Source organism: Rana temporaria, chromosome 6 (assembly GCF_905171775.1).
Source record: "Rana temporaria chromosome 6, aRanTem1.1, whole genome shotgun sequence".
Lineage (NCBI taxonomy): Eukaryota > Metazoa > Chordata > Amphibia > Anura > Ranidae > Rana > Rana temporaria.
In genome coordinates, this window is record NC_053494.1 from 167,123,427 (window position 1) to 167,140,498 (window position 17,072).

Sequence of the window (17,072 nt, forward strand, 5' to 3'; positions counted from 1 at the left end):
AAAACCTTACATCTGACCGTTTTTAGATTTAAGATTCAAAACTGAAGCTACATTCTATTTTCTATTTATTGACCACCATTTTCCCACTTTTTATGCTTTACAACTTTGTTGTCTTTTTATTATTTTGAATACTGGTGCACACACATGACCTATTTGGGCATAATAATGGCCGCAGGACAGGAATACAAAAGTAAATCAAACACTTTTATGTAAAAAAAACAACAAAAAACCGCGCTGGTGCCCCCCCCCCCAACCCTCCAATCCCCGGCAGCAGCTGGCGTGCGAAAACACAAAACAAAATGAACAAAAGAAAAAGCCGCGCCACAAGAGTCTATTAAGTCACAATCAATAAAGATGTAATAAGTCCGTGGTTGATCAAATGGCACATATACGGTCACAGGTATTCTGATACAGTCCTTGCAATGGCAACTCCTACGTTCCACACCACCCAGTGACACATATGCATGAAGTGACCCTCCACCGGAAAATGGAAAGCCGCTTACCAGAAGGCAAGCGGTTTAGGGCAGATGGCTATAACCCAGCCTAGGCCTTTAGTCCTCGGATGTTTCCACCAGGAAGCTCTCCGTCCCCTGAGTGTGATGTACTCAGCACCACCGTTTAAATGTAAATGAAAAAAGAGAGGCGCACATAGCGTGACTCTGTGACATACACTTTTATTTTAAAAAAGGTAAAATATATACTCACAAACGAGCGTTTAAAATCTGCATAAACAGTAAATTTGCCGGCCGGCATACAGGACCCTACTCCTTGTCGTGGTGACGTCACTGCGTGATCCTTCTCAACTCAAAAAGGATCACGCAGTGACGTCACCACGACAAGGAGTAGGGTCCTGTATGCCGGCCGGCAAATTTACTGTTTATGCAGATTTTAAACGCTCGTTTGTGAGTATATATTTTACCTTTTTTTAAATAAAAGTGTATGTCACAGAGTCACGCTATGTGCGCCTCTCTTTTTTCATTTACATTTAAACGGTGGTGCTGAGTACATCACACTCAGGGGACGGAGAGCTTCCTGGTGGAAACATCCGAGGACTAAAGGCCTAGGCTGGGTTATAGCCATTCTGCCCTAAACCGCTTGCCTTCTGGTAAGCGGCTTTTCATTTTCCGGTGGAGGGTCACTTCATGCATATGTGTCACTGGGTGGTGTGGAACGTAGGAGTTGCCATTGCAAGGACTGTATCAGAATACCTGTGACCGTATATGTGCCATTTGATCAACCACGGACTTATTACATCTTTATTGATTGTGACTTAATAGACTCTTGTGGCGCGGCTTTTTCTTTTGTTCACTTTTATGTAAAGCCTTTTCCACCAGAATCCGCCACAATTGCAAACAAACTTAAAAGTATATATATCTAAATAAAATATATGTGCATATACAGTGGGTATAGAAACGAATCGCCCCCCTTTACAATAATCACAATGGGGGTTATTTACAAAAGGCAAATCTACTTTGCACTACAAGTGCAAAGTGCACTTGAAATTACACTGAAAGTGCACTTGAAAGTGCAGTCGCTGTAGATCCGGGGGTGACATGCAAGAACACATTTTAGCTTGCACCCGATTGGGTGATAAAATCAGCAGAGCTTCCCCTCATTTCAGATCTACCCCTCAGATCTACAGCGACTGCACTTTTAAGTGCACTCTGCACTTGTAGTGCAAAGTGGATTTGACTTTCGTAAATAACCCCCAATGTGTTGCTTTTCAGCCTGAAATTAAGACAGACACAGTTTTTGTTTGTTTTATCCAGCTGTATTTACTAGTGCAACTTATAACATCCTAGTGAAAGAACACCAACATGTCATAAAAAAATAAACAAATTAAAAAAACAGAATCACGGAGTTGGAAAAAGGAGCACTCTTGTGTCGGTATTTTGTTGGATCACATTTTGCTTTAATTACAGCCTTTAGTCTGCTGGGATTTGTCTCTACTAACTTTGGACATCTAGGGGCAGATCCACAGACATCTGCGCCGGGCGCAGCGTATATAAGATACGCTACGCCGCTGTAACTTTGCTTTGGTTTGAATCCTCAACGAATTTGCGCCGTAAGTTACGGCGGCGTAGTGTATCTCTCGCTGCGTAAGGGCGCGGAATTCAAATGGATCTAATGGGGGCATGTTTTATGTTAATACGTTGTGACCCGACGTAAACAACGTTTTTTTGGAACTGCGCATGCGCCGTCCCTGGGGGTATCCCAGTGCGCATGTTTGAAATTAAACCGGAACCCGCCAATGCTTACGACAGTGACGTCATTCTACGCAAATTCCTATTCGCGAACGACTTACGCAAACGACGTAAAAAATTCAAAATTGTACGCGGGAAGGACGGCCATACTTAACATTGAGTACGCCTCAGTATAGCAGCTTTTACTATACGCCGGAAAAAAGCCGAACGCAAACGACGGAAAAAAAAGCGACGGGCCGACGTACGTTCGTGGATCGCCGTAAATAGGTCATTTGCATACTAGACGCGGATTACGACGGGAACGCCACCTAGCGGGCGCCGAAAAATTGCATCTTAGATCCGACGGCGTACGAAGACGTACGCCTGTCGGATCTAGCCAAGATGCCGTCGTATCTTGTTTTGAGGATTCAAAACAAAGATACGACGCGGGAATTTTGAAATTACGCCAGCGTATCAATAGATACGCCGGCGTAATTTCTTTGTGGATCTATCCCCTAGACTTTGCAATATTTGCCCACTCTTCTTTGTAGAACTGCTCAAGTTCAGCTAAATTTGATGGTGACCATTTGTGGACTGCAGTCTTCAAGTCATTCCACAGATTTTCAATGGGGTTTAAGTCTGGGCTATGACTAGGCCGTACACGGACAGTCACCTTTTTCTCCTTCAACCACTGTGTGGTCATTTTTGCCGTGTGCCCTAAGGTTGGAAGGTAAACCTTCTTCCCATTGACCACTTTCTGGCAGCAGACAGCAGATTTTCCTCAAAAATGTGATGGTCTTGCTCTATTAATCTTTCCTTCTATCCTGACAAGTGCTCCAGTCCCTGCTACAGAGAAACACCCCAAAAACTGGATATAACCATCTCCATGCTTTACAGTAGGAATGGTGTTCTTTCAATAATAAAGTGTATTGGATTTTGTGTTGAGGCCAAATATCAAAGTTTTTGTTTCATCCGACCACCTTGAGGCTCCATTCACATCTCTCCATTCCGAATCATGGGCAGAATCGCCGCGATTCTGTATGCGATTTTTGCAATAGCTGCAAATCCCGGGTTGCCCATGTATTTCTGGTGCGTTGCCTGTCATGCGACAATCATGATAAAAGCGCGTGAACAGAATCACGGGACGCCTGTCGCCCAAAAGAAGTACATCAGCTTATTTTGGGCAATGGGGTCCCACTATTCTATTTGCGCAATTTTACGGTTGTCGCCCCCATTGCGCCTAGATGTGAATGAAGCTTAAACGCACCTTTTAAAGATTCTGAGACCACATGGAAAAAAAGTGTTATGGTCAGATGAGACTAAGGGCCAGTTCACACCAGACGCAGTTCCGTGCGCATTTTTTCTGCACTAAAAATGCATGCACAGTGTTTTCCATGTATTCCAATGGCTCTAGTTTACTCTAGTTTTGTGCAGAAAAAAAAGCGAACGGAACTGCATCTGGTGTGAACTAGCACTAGAATTGTAATATTTGGCTTCAACACCAAACGATATGTCTTGCAGGAATCCAATACAGCTTACCATCCAAATAACACTATTCCTACACTTCCTTTTTGATTTCATCCAATGTCTTTCACTTGGGTGTTATAAGTTGCACTAATAAATACAGCTGGATAAAACAAAAACCGTGTCTGTCTTAAGCGACAAAATGTGATTATTTTAAAGGGGGTGATTCTTTTCTATACCCACTGTGGTTTGGGGGGAGGGGGCACTTTGAAGCCCTTAGCTAGAGTTTCACATTAGGGCTTCATTTAGACATGCAATTGAGGGGCAGCAAATATGTGTGGTTGAGCCACGTTTTTTCTCACTTGCCAACCACCCCCTCTTGAGCTACAATAGGCAGTGGACAGGGGTGTTTACATTTGCAATGCTTTTACAGCAAAGTTTATCTGACATGTAGCAATTGGCAGGCAGCAAAGCAAACACTATACACTTGAGCAAATGGGGAACCGCTGCCGCATTTGTCGTAAAAAATGGCGTTAAAACAGGCAGTGAGAAGGCATCACCCAAACTTTAACTAAACATTTTAATTTATTTTGAATAGCACTGAAAATGATTGGAGCCTATATTTGGTCACAGACAGAATTTAAAACTGGACAGAACTTTTATCTCTTCCTCAGCCTATCCCCCCTCAAACAAAATGGAGTTAGGCTTTAAAGCAGGGGCAGGTAACCTGGGGCCCTCCAGCTGTTGTGGAACTACATTTCCCATGCGACTTGTAGTTCTGCAACAGCTGGAGGACCCCAGATTGCCTACCCCTGCTTTAAATATTATTTTTAATACTAGTATTATAATATTTTATATACAAGATATAATTATAATACATTATTTATATTCTATTATAAAAATAGTATTGTTTGATCCATTTTTATACTGTACACATGAATGAAATGTAGATAATCTTATAATTGTGTGTTTAATGATTTAATATTCTTTTCTTGGTTATCCAATTACTTTGTTTGGATAAAGCTACAACAAAATGGCAGCTTTCAATGTGTAGAAATATGTTTTAAAGGACCAGCAAACCATTCAAAGCTTCCATATCTGCAGCAGAAATATTACTTGACGTTATATTTAACTTTGCTGTAAAGCGCTTTTTCCCCTGTTAACAGCCATTTTAGGCTTTATGAAGACTTACAGGTGACAGCTGGCAGATACAATCCTGGGATCTACAGTCTTCTCACACCTCTGCATTGCCATCCAGCGATGGAACCAACTCCATCCACTTCTAACCTGCGTGGCTCATTTTCATTCTCTAATTCTTTCAGCAATTCCTATTTTCTAGGCTATTTGTTCTTATTCTGTAAATGGGCCCATTTCATAACAGTCTGCCCAAAACAGGTTTGTTGGAGAAGTAAGGCTTGGTTCACACTGCCACGACTTGGGATCTGACTTGTAAGACCGCGATGGCCGGTAATTGAGGCCGCGGCCTCAATTACCGGCGGGCGTGGGCGCCAGGTCACAATTTCTTGTCGCAATTGCGACCGGGCACCCGGATTTTGTCGAGCCCTGATGTCATTAGTCTACTCAACCTGGGTGAAAAGGAAATAACTATGTCTGAGGGGGCCTTTAAAAACAAATGTATGGAGCTGGGCTATAAGAATTACTACTTACAACTCCATTCAAGTCAGACATTGTTCTGGTTAGTGTTGGTCCTAATAATAAGAACCATGATCATCGCTCCTTTGGGATATAATGCTAAACACCGTCAGATCAGGGAAGGATCTAATTGGTCAGTATAGATTAGTGCTGTCCACATTTTGTTCTTTGCCCTACTTGAATATGCCTGTGCATAATGATGATAATAATAAAATACTAATAACGAGGACCCTCAATATATTATGCTAAAATACACCACTTTACAGTGTAATGATTACATGAAGATTGTTATTAATATTATTATTATTTTCACTTGCATAAATCCAGCTCTGCCCACAACACATAATAATACTAAAATAATATATAAATCCCCAGATTATAAAAGGCTGCAATTTATTTTGACAATTTATAAATGAAGAGAAATAAAGAAAAATAATACATAACTATTATAGGAAGCGTATAATTTAAACATTTGCCAGACATGGGTATACAGTAGGAATGAACAGTTTCTTTGGAAAGCTTCCAAACCATAATAACTGTAAATGTAGTGTTTTGGTTAGGAAGTCCACGGTGCAGTCAATAAAGTCTAAAATGTGTTTATATACTAAGCTGCATGCCCAATTTTTTTTCTTTAATTACACAATCCGAATTGCCCATAAGCATTCCATTAACTAAAAGACAAACCCCTGGATTCCATAAAAAGATTATATAGTGTTGACTGCCACAGGCTTTTGGTGTGTAGGCAGATTATACAAATGTGTACCTGTCATAAGAAGAAATTATTCTTGCAAGGGCCAGAGTAGGTCCAGATAGCATTCTCTAACAAGATACAATAATTTCCAGAAAAAGTGAGAAAATTAAGGTGGTGGGGGGGGGGGGGGGTTGTAGGGTACCCCAGGGTCAATGGCAAGACCTAACTCAAGATAATCAGTGGCATTTGGTATGTCTGTTTCCATCAACTGCTGTTCAGATTTGCTTGGCAAGTACCTGGTAAACCACGGCTCCCATTTTTTTAAACATACCTGTGTTTCCCCGAAAATAAGACCGGGTCTTATATTAATTCTGGCTAAAAAAAACACACTAGGGCTTATTTTCAGGGGATGTCTTATTTATTTATGGTATGTACAAAAACGTTTCTCCCCGTCTGCTCTGGAGTCAGCATTGTGAAATTCTGTAATCCCAAAAATAATCCGTTCTGTAAAAATATAATATCATGTGCAGTGTGTCTCCTTGTGTAACATTATTGTGGAAAATACCTTATTTACAGTGCCGCTTGCCGCTCACGTGACCCGCTGGAGCTCAAATACTGCAGAGGGAGGGACCAAGATCCCCAATGACGTCAGCCCCACTCTGAGTACTGCAGTGGGTAGGGGCTTAATAAAGTTTTAATGAAAAAAAAACAGCTGACATCAGCCGGGAGGAGAGGAGAAGAGCTCCGGCAGGTCACGTGAGTGCCCAGCAGTGCTGTAAATAAGGTATTTTCCACAATAAAGTTACAAAAGGGAGACACACTGCACATTATATAATCTTTTTACAGAACGGACTACATGTTTTTACAAGGACTTTAACTAGGGCTTATTTTCGGGGTAGGGCTTATATTGCAGCCATCCCAGAAACTCACGCTAGGTCTTATTTTCGGGGTAGTGCTTATTTTCGGAGAAACAGGGTAGGCGCATTTTATCTAATAATTTAGTGGGGAGTTTCTAATTTGAAAATGTCCAATTAATTTTAAGGCTTGATATGTTTTGGTATCCTTTTTACTCAACGCACTCCCGCCTCTTATAATTTGCCAAAAATTGGGTAGAATGTTATGTTTGTTTGCATAAAGTTGTGTTTTCTTTTTTTTTATTATTATCGGCAGAGCATCAAATTAATTTTAGTGTATTTCTTCTGAAAATATGTGCTTGATAAACAGCTACGCAAATATTGTGTGACACAAAAAACTATCACTATTTTATTCTACAGGACCACTGCTTGTAGAATATATAATATATAAAAATAGTTTGGAGGTTTAAAGTAATTTCTAGCACAAATTTGCAGATGCGTGTGAATATCCTAAAAACGACCCTGGTATAAAAGGGGTTATAGCTAATCGGTACAAAAACTACTCAAACTCAATGCTGACTGACTAGTGAGAAAGTGCACAATCATCCCCTGTACAAATGTGGGCCTTTAGCTTGTTTCGACTTGTTTAGTATTAAAGTGATTTGTAAAGACAGAAAGTTTTTTTTTATCTTGATACATTCTATGATAGGATTAGGCTAAAAAGCCTTCTGCGTGCAGCAGCCACCCTCAGCCCCCTAATACTTACGTGAGCTCTCTAGATCCAGCGATGTTGTAGTAGTGTCTCGGCTGTCCAGGACTCCCCTCATTATTGGCTCCTGCTGCTGTCAGTCAAAGTCAGTTAGCCAATGAGGAGAGAAATAGGGGAGGGGCCAGGTAGCGGCTTTGTGTCTGAATGGACAAAGGGAGCAACAGCTTGGCTTAGGTGCCCCATAGCAAACTGCTTGCTGTGGGGACGCAACAGGAGGGAGGGACCAGGAGCACCGAAGAGGGACCTGAGAAGAGGAGGATCTGGGCTGCTCTGTGCAAAACCATTACCCAGAACAGGTAAGTATAACATGTTTGTTATTAACAAAAAAAAACAACGAAACTTTACAATCACTTTAAACCCAAAAGCAAACCTTTATTCTATTGCAGTTAACCATTTCTTTGAAGTGATGACTGTATTTGTTTTTCTTTTTTAGGCTTACTTTGGGCCCTTTACACGGACTGTCCGATCAGCACCACCTGTCAGTTTTTCAGACAGACCTGATCGGACCCTCCATTCACCCCTATGGTGTGGTGAATGTCAGTGGTGACATGTCCGCTGACACCCGCTGCTATCCGATCTGATCCTGTCTGCCAAGTCCAGATGGATGGTTGTCCGTTTTCATCTGATCCGATTGACGGATGGAAATTAGGACTGACGGTCTATTTTCATCCGATCTCCTGATAGAGAAGAGTGGGACTCTGTCTGTCTACGCTCCTCACAGTGAGCAGAGACGGACCTGTCATCCGCCTTCTCAGTGGGGATCAGCGGAGAGATCCTCCACCGAGTAAGTGAAGTCCATCAAATGGAGGCACTCGTGTGAAAGGGGCCTTTCTTTTATTTTCATCTGGTAATCCAGCCAGCATAGGCGTGCGCAGCCTATTGCATTAGGGTGTGCACCCCAAAGCTCAAGCACACATGTATGTGTGTGTATATGTATGTATATATATATATATATATATATATATATATATATATATATATATATATATATATATATATACACACACACACACCCACACATGTGCGCTTTTAGAAATAAATTGGTACATGTGCACAGGTTTTTTTTGTTCAGTTTGCTGGTTGGAGGGAGGGTTGAGGGAGGGCTGAGAGAAAGAGAGGTGTAGGAGGAGGTGTAGGGGGAGGGCTGAGAGAGGTGTAGGAGGGAGGGCTGAGAGAGGTGTAGTAGGGAGGACTGAGAGAGAGGTGTAGAAGGGAGGGTTGAGAGAGACAGAGCGGTATAGGAGGGAGGGCTGAGACATAGAGGTGTAGGAGGGAGGGCTGAGAGAGAGAGGTGTAGGAGGGAGGGCTGAGAGAGAGGTGTAGGAGGGAGGGCTGAGAGAGAGGTGTAGGAGGGAGGGCTGAGAGAGAAAGGTGTAGGAGGGAGGGCTGAGAGAGAGAGAGAGAGGTGTAGGAGGGAGGGCTGAGAGAGAGGGAGGGCTAAGGATGGAGGGAGGGCTAAGAGAGGGGGGCTGATAGAGACAGGTGGGCTGAGAGGGAATGGAGGCCACTTAGAGAGAGAGAGGGGGGCTGAGAGAATAGGGTGGGCTGATAGAGACGGGTTGGCTGAGAGAGGGGGGCTGAGAGAGAAGGGAGGGGGTTTAGAGAGAGGGTCTGAGAGAATAGTGAGGGCTGAGAGAGAGGGAGGGAGGGCTGAGAAAGAGAGAGGGCTGAGAGAGAGAGAGAGGGAGGGCTGAGAGAGAGAGGAAGGGCTGAGAGAGGGAGGGCTAAGAATGGAGGGGGGCTGATATAGACGGGTGGGTTGAGAGAGAAGGGAGGGGGCTTAGAGAGAGGGGGCTGAGAGAATAGGGTGGGCTGATAGAGATGGGTTGGCTGAGAGAGGGGGGCTGAGAGAATAGGGAGGGCTGAGAGAATAGGGAGGGCTGAGAGAATAGGGAGGGCTGAGAGAGAGGGAGGGAGGGCTGAGAGAGGGAGGGTGGGCTGAGAGAGAGGGAGGGTGGGCTGAGAGAGGGAGGGCTGAGAGAGAGGGAGGGCTGAGAGAGAAGGGAGGGGGCTTAGAGAGAGCAGGCTGAGAGAATAGGGTGGGCTGATAGAGAGGGGTTGGCTAAGAAAGGGGGGCTGAGAGAATAGGGAGGGCTAAGAGAGAAGAGAGGGGTTTAGAGAGAGGGGGGCTGAGAGAATAGGGAGGGCTGAGAGACAGGGCTGAGAAAGAAAGGAGGGGGATGGCTGAGAGTATAGAGATGGCTAAGAGAGGGGGGATGGCTGAAAGAGAAGAGAGCGGTCTGATTGAGAGGAGGACTCAGGGGAGAGGGGCTGAGAGAGAGGGGAGGAGACTTAGAGAGAGAGGGGCTGAGAAAGCAGGGTGGGGGGCTTAGAGAGAGGAGGAAAGCTGATATAGCAGGGAGGGGGGCTAAGAGAGAGGGAAGGGCTGAGAGAGAAGGGAGGGGGCTGAGAAAGCAGGGAGGGGCCTTTGAGAGAGGGGGGCTGATGGAGAAGTGAGGTGGGCTTGTAGAGAAGGGAGGGGAACTTGGATAGAGGGGGGCTTGGAGCGAGGGGGGCTGAGAGAGGGGGAGGGGGGATTGGAGGAGGAGCGAGGGGGGCTTGGAGAGAAGGGAGAGGGGCCTGAGAGAGAAGGGAGGGGGGCTTGGAGAGAAGGAAGAGGGCTTGGAAAGAGGGAGGGGGGAGATAAGAGACCCCTAGCCCGGTTCCTGCAGTACCACCTCTGTCTCAGTCTCTGTCTGCAGGTGTGTATTATGACAGACAGTACCTTCAATACCATGATGTCAGTCAGTCTCCTGCTTCAAATCAGTCCAATTCCAGCGGCTTCTGCAGCAGCCTGCGCCTCCTGCCCGTCCTCTGTGACAGCTCTTTTCCCCCAGTGAGCGGCGAGCCTGTCTGTCCTCCAGCTCCGGGCCTCGAATCAGAGCACGGAGAGGAACTTGGAGCAGTCCATGCTCTGGAAGCATGGGGTACGCTGCGCCCGCTTTCCTCCTGAGGGGAGGCGGGGTCAGGGGACGAGGTCAAGGAGGAGGCGGTGCGGACTCTCGGCTTATCTGCGCTCCCTCCCCAAGGGTGCTGCTGATTGCTGCAGTGCCCACTGCCGCGCCGCCACACACATTTCTGGTGCTAGACAGCCACAAGCTCCAGGCGCCCTCTCCTCCTAGTAGAGAGCGCTGGCCCTGGGTGTGCCTGGGCATTAGGGTGTGCCCAGGCACACCCGGCACACCCCATGTGCACACCTATGCCAGCCAGCAAGACTGAGTGTTTTTTCACAGCACAAACTCTCCAGCCGAACGTATCAGTTGACATGGATGAGACAAACCACTTAACACTGGCTGGGGCGATTAAAATGATCAGCTAAATTTTATTTATGTAAAATCTTTATCCCAAAAGGAAAAAACTGTTTGCTGTGATTATATAGTGTGAGCTGGAGGCTTAAATTTTTTAGTGTTTCCAAATATGCAAATACATTTAACACCCCCCCCCCCAAACTGACAATGCTGCTGTCTGCTGTGCCCCCCTGTGCTCATTCCTCCTAATACAGGAGGCATGTTACTGGCCAGATCACCAGGTGAAAACAGAGAGGAAAAGGCCAAAGAAAAGAAAACAAATGCAGCCACCACATGTAATGATTGGTAACCTGCAATATAATACATTTTTGTTTCTGGGTTTTATGGTGCTTTATTTGTCAGTTGTTGCTTGTGCATTTCATTGGAAAATGGTCAGTGTGGATTGGTATATTTTGGACTGAAGACTGCCTAAAACCAAGGTTCAAAAGTAAACAATCACATCTTCTTGTAACAAAGTACCATTGGATGTTTCCATCTATTTGCACAAAAAGCTGTCAACTGCTGACCAATCGCTTTCGGTTTTCTGTTACATGAAAGAGAGGAGCTATTTCTTGTATGTCACTTCCTTTGTTGGAATCATACGAGAGATGTGTCCTTTCTTACGATATGATCTTTAATGACTTCCAGTTGAGTGAAGCTGACATGTTGGGATTTAAAAAAGAAAAAAAAAAAAGTCTCTCCACACTTGGCACTGAGTTCGGGGCAGGGAGGTTAATGACCCCTGCTGGCTTCTAATTCTGAGACAAATCCCCAGATGGCCTCCGAAGGAGGCTGTTTGTAGTCTCCTATGATTGGATCTGGCAGCCCTGTGCATACCTAGGCCTTCACCTGTCACTACACAAAGTTTGCTTTCAGTTCTATGTGAGAAAAGCTGTTGTGAAGAAGTGGGAGCAATCAGTAAGAATAACATGTATCATAGACCGATATAGCAAGGGTTGTGTTCCTGCAGGACAGCGAGGTGCATCTCTGCCGTGTTTGTACATATCTGCTCATAGACAGTGTAACAAATTCTGCACAGATCTTCTACATCAAGCAGCCTCTTCGTGTCATACCATTTACTATTCTTTATTACACTTTTAAATATATTGAGCAATATATTGAGCTCCCCCCCCCCCCTTTTTTTTTCTTTTTTTTTTTCTTCTTTTTATTAAGGATTTTGGTGGGATGGGGTCATAAGAATGGGAAGTGGGGTTTCAGAGATGTCGCAGGAATAAAGAACTATTACGTTTTTTTTTTTTTATTATAGGGTGTTATTAAATCCCTCCTTCTTGTGTGGTAGGGGGTCATAAGGTGATGGGATTTAAAGAGTCACGAAATAGGGATTTTTTTTTCTCCTCCTTATATCCTATTAAGGATTTTGGTTGAATGGGGTCATAAGAATGGGAAGTGGGGTTTCAAGAGTTGTCACAGCCACGAAATAAAGAACTATTAAGTTCTAATTTTTTTTTTTTTTTTTTTTTAGGGTGTAAAGTCCCTCCTTCTCCTGTGGCATGGGGTCATAAGGCGATGGGATTTAAAGAGCCACGAAATAAGGTTTTTTTTTTTGTCTCCCTTCTTCAAAGGGAGATTAAAATTGTTTTGATATTCTCCTCCATTTTTCTTTTTTTTTCCCCTCTCCCTCTACCTCTTGTAGGTGGAGGGTGGATTGGGGGGGAGGGGAAGAGAGGGAAGGGGAAGTAAGAGACATAATCTGAGGGTGCTCTTGGGGGGGGGGGGGGGTAATGTATGTACTTTTATTTATATATGTATGGTGATGTTTTTTGTATTTTTCTTGTGGTCTTTATGTGTTCATGTTTCCTTTTTTTTTTATGTATGTGTTGTAATTTGTTATAATAAAGAAAAGCAATTATAAAAAAATATATATATTGAGCATACAGTACATTTAAAAAAAATCATGCTGATACTCCAAAAAAGATTAAATATCAGGGCTTGAATTAAGATATTTTGGTCAGAATTTAGTATAAGTAATGCCTCGTACACACAATCACTTTTTCTGACAGGAAAACCACGTTTTTTTTTTCCAGCAGGAAAACGGCTCAAAATGTTCTTGCATACACACGATCACTCACATCTTGGCTGAAATTTCGAACGTCAAGAACGCGGTGACTTACGACGAGCCGAGATCAATGAAGGGCAATAGGCAGTTTGGCTCTTCTTCTTGATTCTGAGCATGCACGTGTTTTTTTTGCGAGTCGTAATTTCATACAGACGAACGCGATTTGCGATAGGAATTTTTCCTGTCGCGAAAATTGAGATCCTGCTCTCAAACTTTTCTTGGCAGGAAAACTGATAGAAAAAGTGTGATGGAGCATACACACGGGCCGGAATTCCTGACAAAAAGCTCACATTGCACTTTTCTTGTCAGTGTGTACAAGGCATAACATCAGTTATGTGATCAGGCTGATTTTGAAGAAGTGAAAAATTAAATGATCAGAAATCCCATCTAACTAAACTCTGGTTGGTTTACATTTTAACTGTATTGCCACGTACACACGATCGGAATTTCCAACAACAAATGTTCGATGTGAGCTTTTTGTCAGAAATTCCGGCTGTCTGTAGGCTCCATCGGACACTTGCTGTTGGAATTTCCGACAACAAAAATGTAAAAGCTGGTTCTCAAATTTTCCGACAACAAATTTTGTTGTCGGAAATTCAGATCTCGTGTACAAAATTCTGACGCACAAAATTCCACGTATTCTCGGAATCAAGCAGAAGAGCCGCACTGCCTATTGAACTTAATTTTTCTCGGCTCGTTGTACGTCACTGCATTCTTGACGTTTGGAATTTCCGACAACATTTTTGTGACCGTGTGTAGACAAGTTTGAACCAACATCTGTCGGAAGAAAATCCACGGGTTTGTTGTCGGAATGTCCGATTGTCTGTACGTGGCAGAAGTGTTTGCATTGTTTTGTTGAATAAGTAATGTCCATATAAATCCAAAGACATGCTGGTAGGTTAATTGGCTTTGGTTCTAAATTGGCCCTAGCATATGAATGTAGGTTGGGAACCTTAGATTGTAAGCTTCTTGAGGGTGGGGACAGATGTGAAAGTACAATGTATATGTAAAGCGCTGCGTAAATTGACAGTGCTATATAAGTACCTAAATAATAATATAAATGCTCTTGGGATAAAAAAAAAATATTGTTTGAGAATAATGTGAGACTATTAACCTCTTATCCACCGCCCGCCGTCAAATTATGGCGGGAGGCAGACCCTATTGTTCTGGGTGGACGTCATATGACGTTGCGCCTTTTTAATCCACTAGGGTGTGCGCGTGCGGCATCACTGGGGATCGGGTGCACGTGCCCGGCGGCCGCGATGTAAACGCACAGATCCATGTCTGGTCAGGGAGAGGGGACCGATGGTGTGTCTCTTGTACATAGGGACAACCATCAGTCACCTCCCCCAGTCACTCCCATCCCCCCACATAAGAATCACTCCCTAGGGAATACATTATCCCCTTGATCGCCACCCAGTGTTAACCCCTTTCCTGACAGTCAAATTTATAGAGTAATCTATGCATTTATATAGCAGGGATCGCTGTATAAATATGAATGGTCCCAAAAATGTGTCAAAAGTGTCCGATGTGTCCGCCGCAATATCGCAGTCACGATAAAAATCGATGATCGCAGAGAGAAAAAAATCTCCTGCAAGCAGCATCTTTTGGAGCGGTAAGAGGAGCGTTGTGTATACCGCTCCTTCACATTTAAAACAATGGGAAACCGTGGTAATACCGCCCACAATGCGCCTCTGCAGAGGCGCATTGCGAGCGGTATTAACCCTTTTTCAGCCGCTAGCAGGGGTTAATACTGCACCGCTAGCGGCCGAATCCCACGGCAATTCTGACAGTATAGCGCGGCTATTTTTAGCGGCGCTATATCGCCACTGCACCTCCACTGCCCCTCCACTGCCCCGTGTGAAAGTGGCCTTACTAGTAAAAAAAAATAAAAAATTATAATTAAAATGCTATAAATCTATCTCCTATTTTGTAGACCCTATAACTTTTGCACAAACCAATCAATATACGTTTATTGCGATTTTTTTTTTTTTTTATACCAAAAATATGTAGAAGAATATGTATCGGCCTTAATTGAAAAACTGTTAAAAAAATTAATAAAATAATGGATATTTATTATAGCAAAAAGTAAAAAATATTGTGTGTTTTTTTTTCCAAACTTGTCCCTCTTCTTTTGTTTATAGCGCAAGAAATAAAAACCGCAGAGGTGATCAAATACCACCAAGATCTATTTGTGGGATAAAAATGATATAAATTTCATTTGGGTACAGTGTTGCATGACCGCGCAATTGTCATTCAAAGTGTGACGGCGCTAAAAGCTAAAAAATGGCATGGGCAGGTAGGGGGTGAAAGTGCCCAGTAGGCAAGTGGTTAAAGCTGAACTCAGCTGACAGGGTGACAACGCAGGAGAAGATTTGGGAGACAGTTGACACTTCAACAAGGAGTGCCTAAACATGGTAATTCAATGCAAAACTACCTGGTAGATTTAGAGAGGAGAAAAAAGTCACACAAGTGGCAGTGTCTGTACTTATTTCCCTAATTAAACCTCTGCAGTATTTTGTGCTGGCGGTTTCCCCCCCCAAAAAATAGTGCGATCGTTTTTACCTGTACCAAAGGATAGAAAAAGTTCCACGTCCAAAGCTGTGAAACAATCAATGATGAAGGACCGAGCAGAACAGACACTTAATTTGCACTGACAAAGTCCCATCACTGAGACAGAGGATGCTAATTCATCGCTGGAAGTGATGGTGATTGAGTCTTACAGATTTGATCAACTCTTTGTTCTTGAGATTGTCACGGCGACATCTGTCCTGATAATATTAGCAGAGAATCTATATGAAATAAGTGCCAGCCTCTAATCGGATTTCTTGTGCTTGGGGAAAAAGGTCCAATTCAATTATGGGATGAGAACACTGTGCAGACATGCCCCATAAGCGATGTGCAGGTTGTAGCTTTTCGATCACCCAGTCTCGGTCCTGTCGTTCTAGTGAATAACGTTTTTTCTACTGTGACTGGTACTGTGCAGTAACTTTGGTGATATGGGAACTTCAGAATGTCTAAAGGTCCTGTGCACACATACTTCAGTGACCTTTGTTTTACTGCACTGGATGAGCGCAGGTCACCACTAGGACACATAGAAAACAATTGTTTTCTATGTCCCAGATTCTTAAAGACTTACGACGGCGTATCTCCAGATAAGCCGTCGTAAGTCCGAATGGCCGCCGTCGTATCTATGCGCCTGATTCATAGAATCAATTACGCATAAATTCTGCCAGGATACGAGCGGCGTAAGTCTCCTACGCCGTCGTATCTTGGGTGCATATTTACGCTGGCCACTAGGTGGCGCTTCTGTTGATTTCAGTGTTGAATATGTAAATGAGCTAGATACCCCGATTCACGAACGTACGTACGCCCGTCGCAATTAGTTACGCCGTTTACGTAAGACATACGCCGGCGTAAAGTTAAAGCTGGTTTCTAGGTGGCGCAGCCCATGCAAGGTATGGACGTCAGAACAAGCGTATCTTTTTACGTTGTTTACATAATTCGTACGTGAATGGGGCTGTGCATAGGTTACGTTCACGTCCCAGGCATTGAGCCGGCGTATCTTTGGGCGTAAATACGACGTGATACTGAGCATGCATGCGCCGTTCGTTCGGCCATGCATCCACATGGGGTCAAGCTTCATTTAAATACAACACACCCACGACCTGTCTACTTTGAAATACGCGCGCTTACGCCGACCCATTTACGCTAAGCCGTCGTAACTTAGGACGCAAGTGCTTTGTGAATACAGCACTTGCCTCTCTAAGTTGCAGCGGCGTAGCATAAATAAGATGCACTACGCCCGCACAACGTTATGCCGCCCTACGAGAATCTGGGCCTATGTGTCTTGTTCACACTGCAACGCAGCCCAGAGGTGTGCAGTGCACTGAGCTGCGATAAAATGTAGGTATGCTGTTGAAATGCTCATCACATCACCCCCCTAGCGCCTGCTCACCATAGCTGGAATAGACCGCTGCCCGCACACTAAAGCATTGTGGTTTATTTCTTGTGGGGGAAAAAAAACATTGCGGTTTAACAATATAGTGTAAGGGCAGTGTGAATAGACGCCAAGAAGGAGGCTTATTATGAAA

At 43.9% G+C, this 17,072-nt stretch overlaps 1 protein-coding gene across 1 annotated transcript in view; it reads left to right on the forward strand.

Annotated features, from left to right (window-relative positions):
* SLC25A12 (solute carrier family 25 member 12) overlaps nucleotides 1-17,072 on the forward strand; it is a 192,678-nt gene that overhangs the window by 120,971 nt on the left and 54,635 nt on the right. The gene's annotated exons all lie outside the window — the stretch shown is intronic.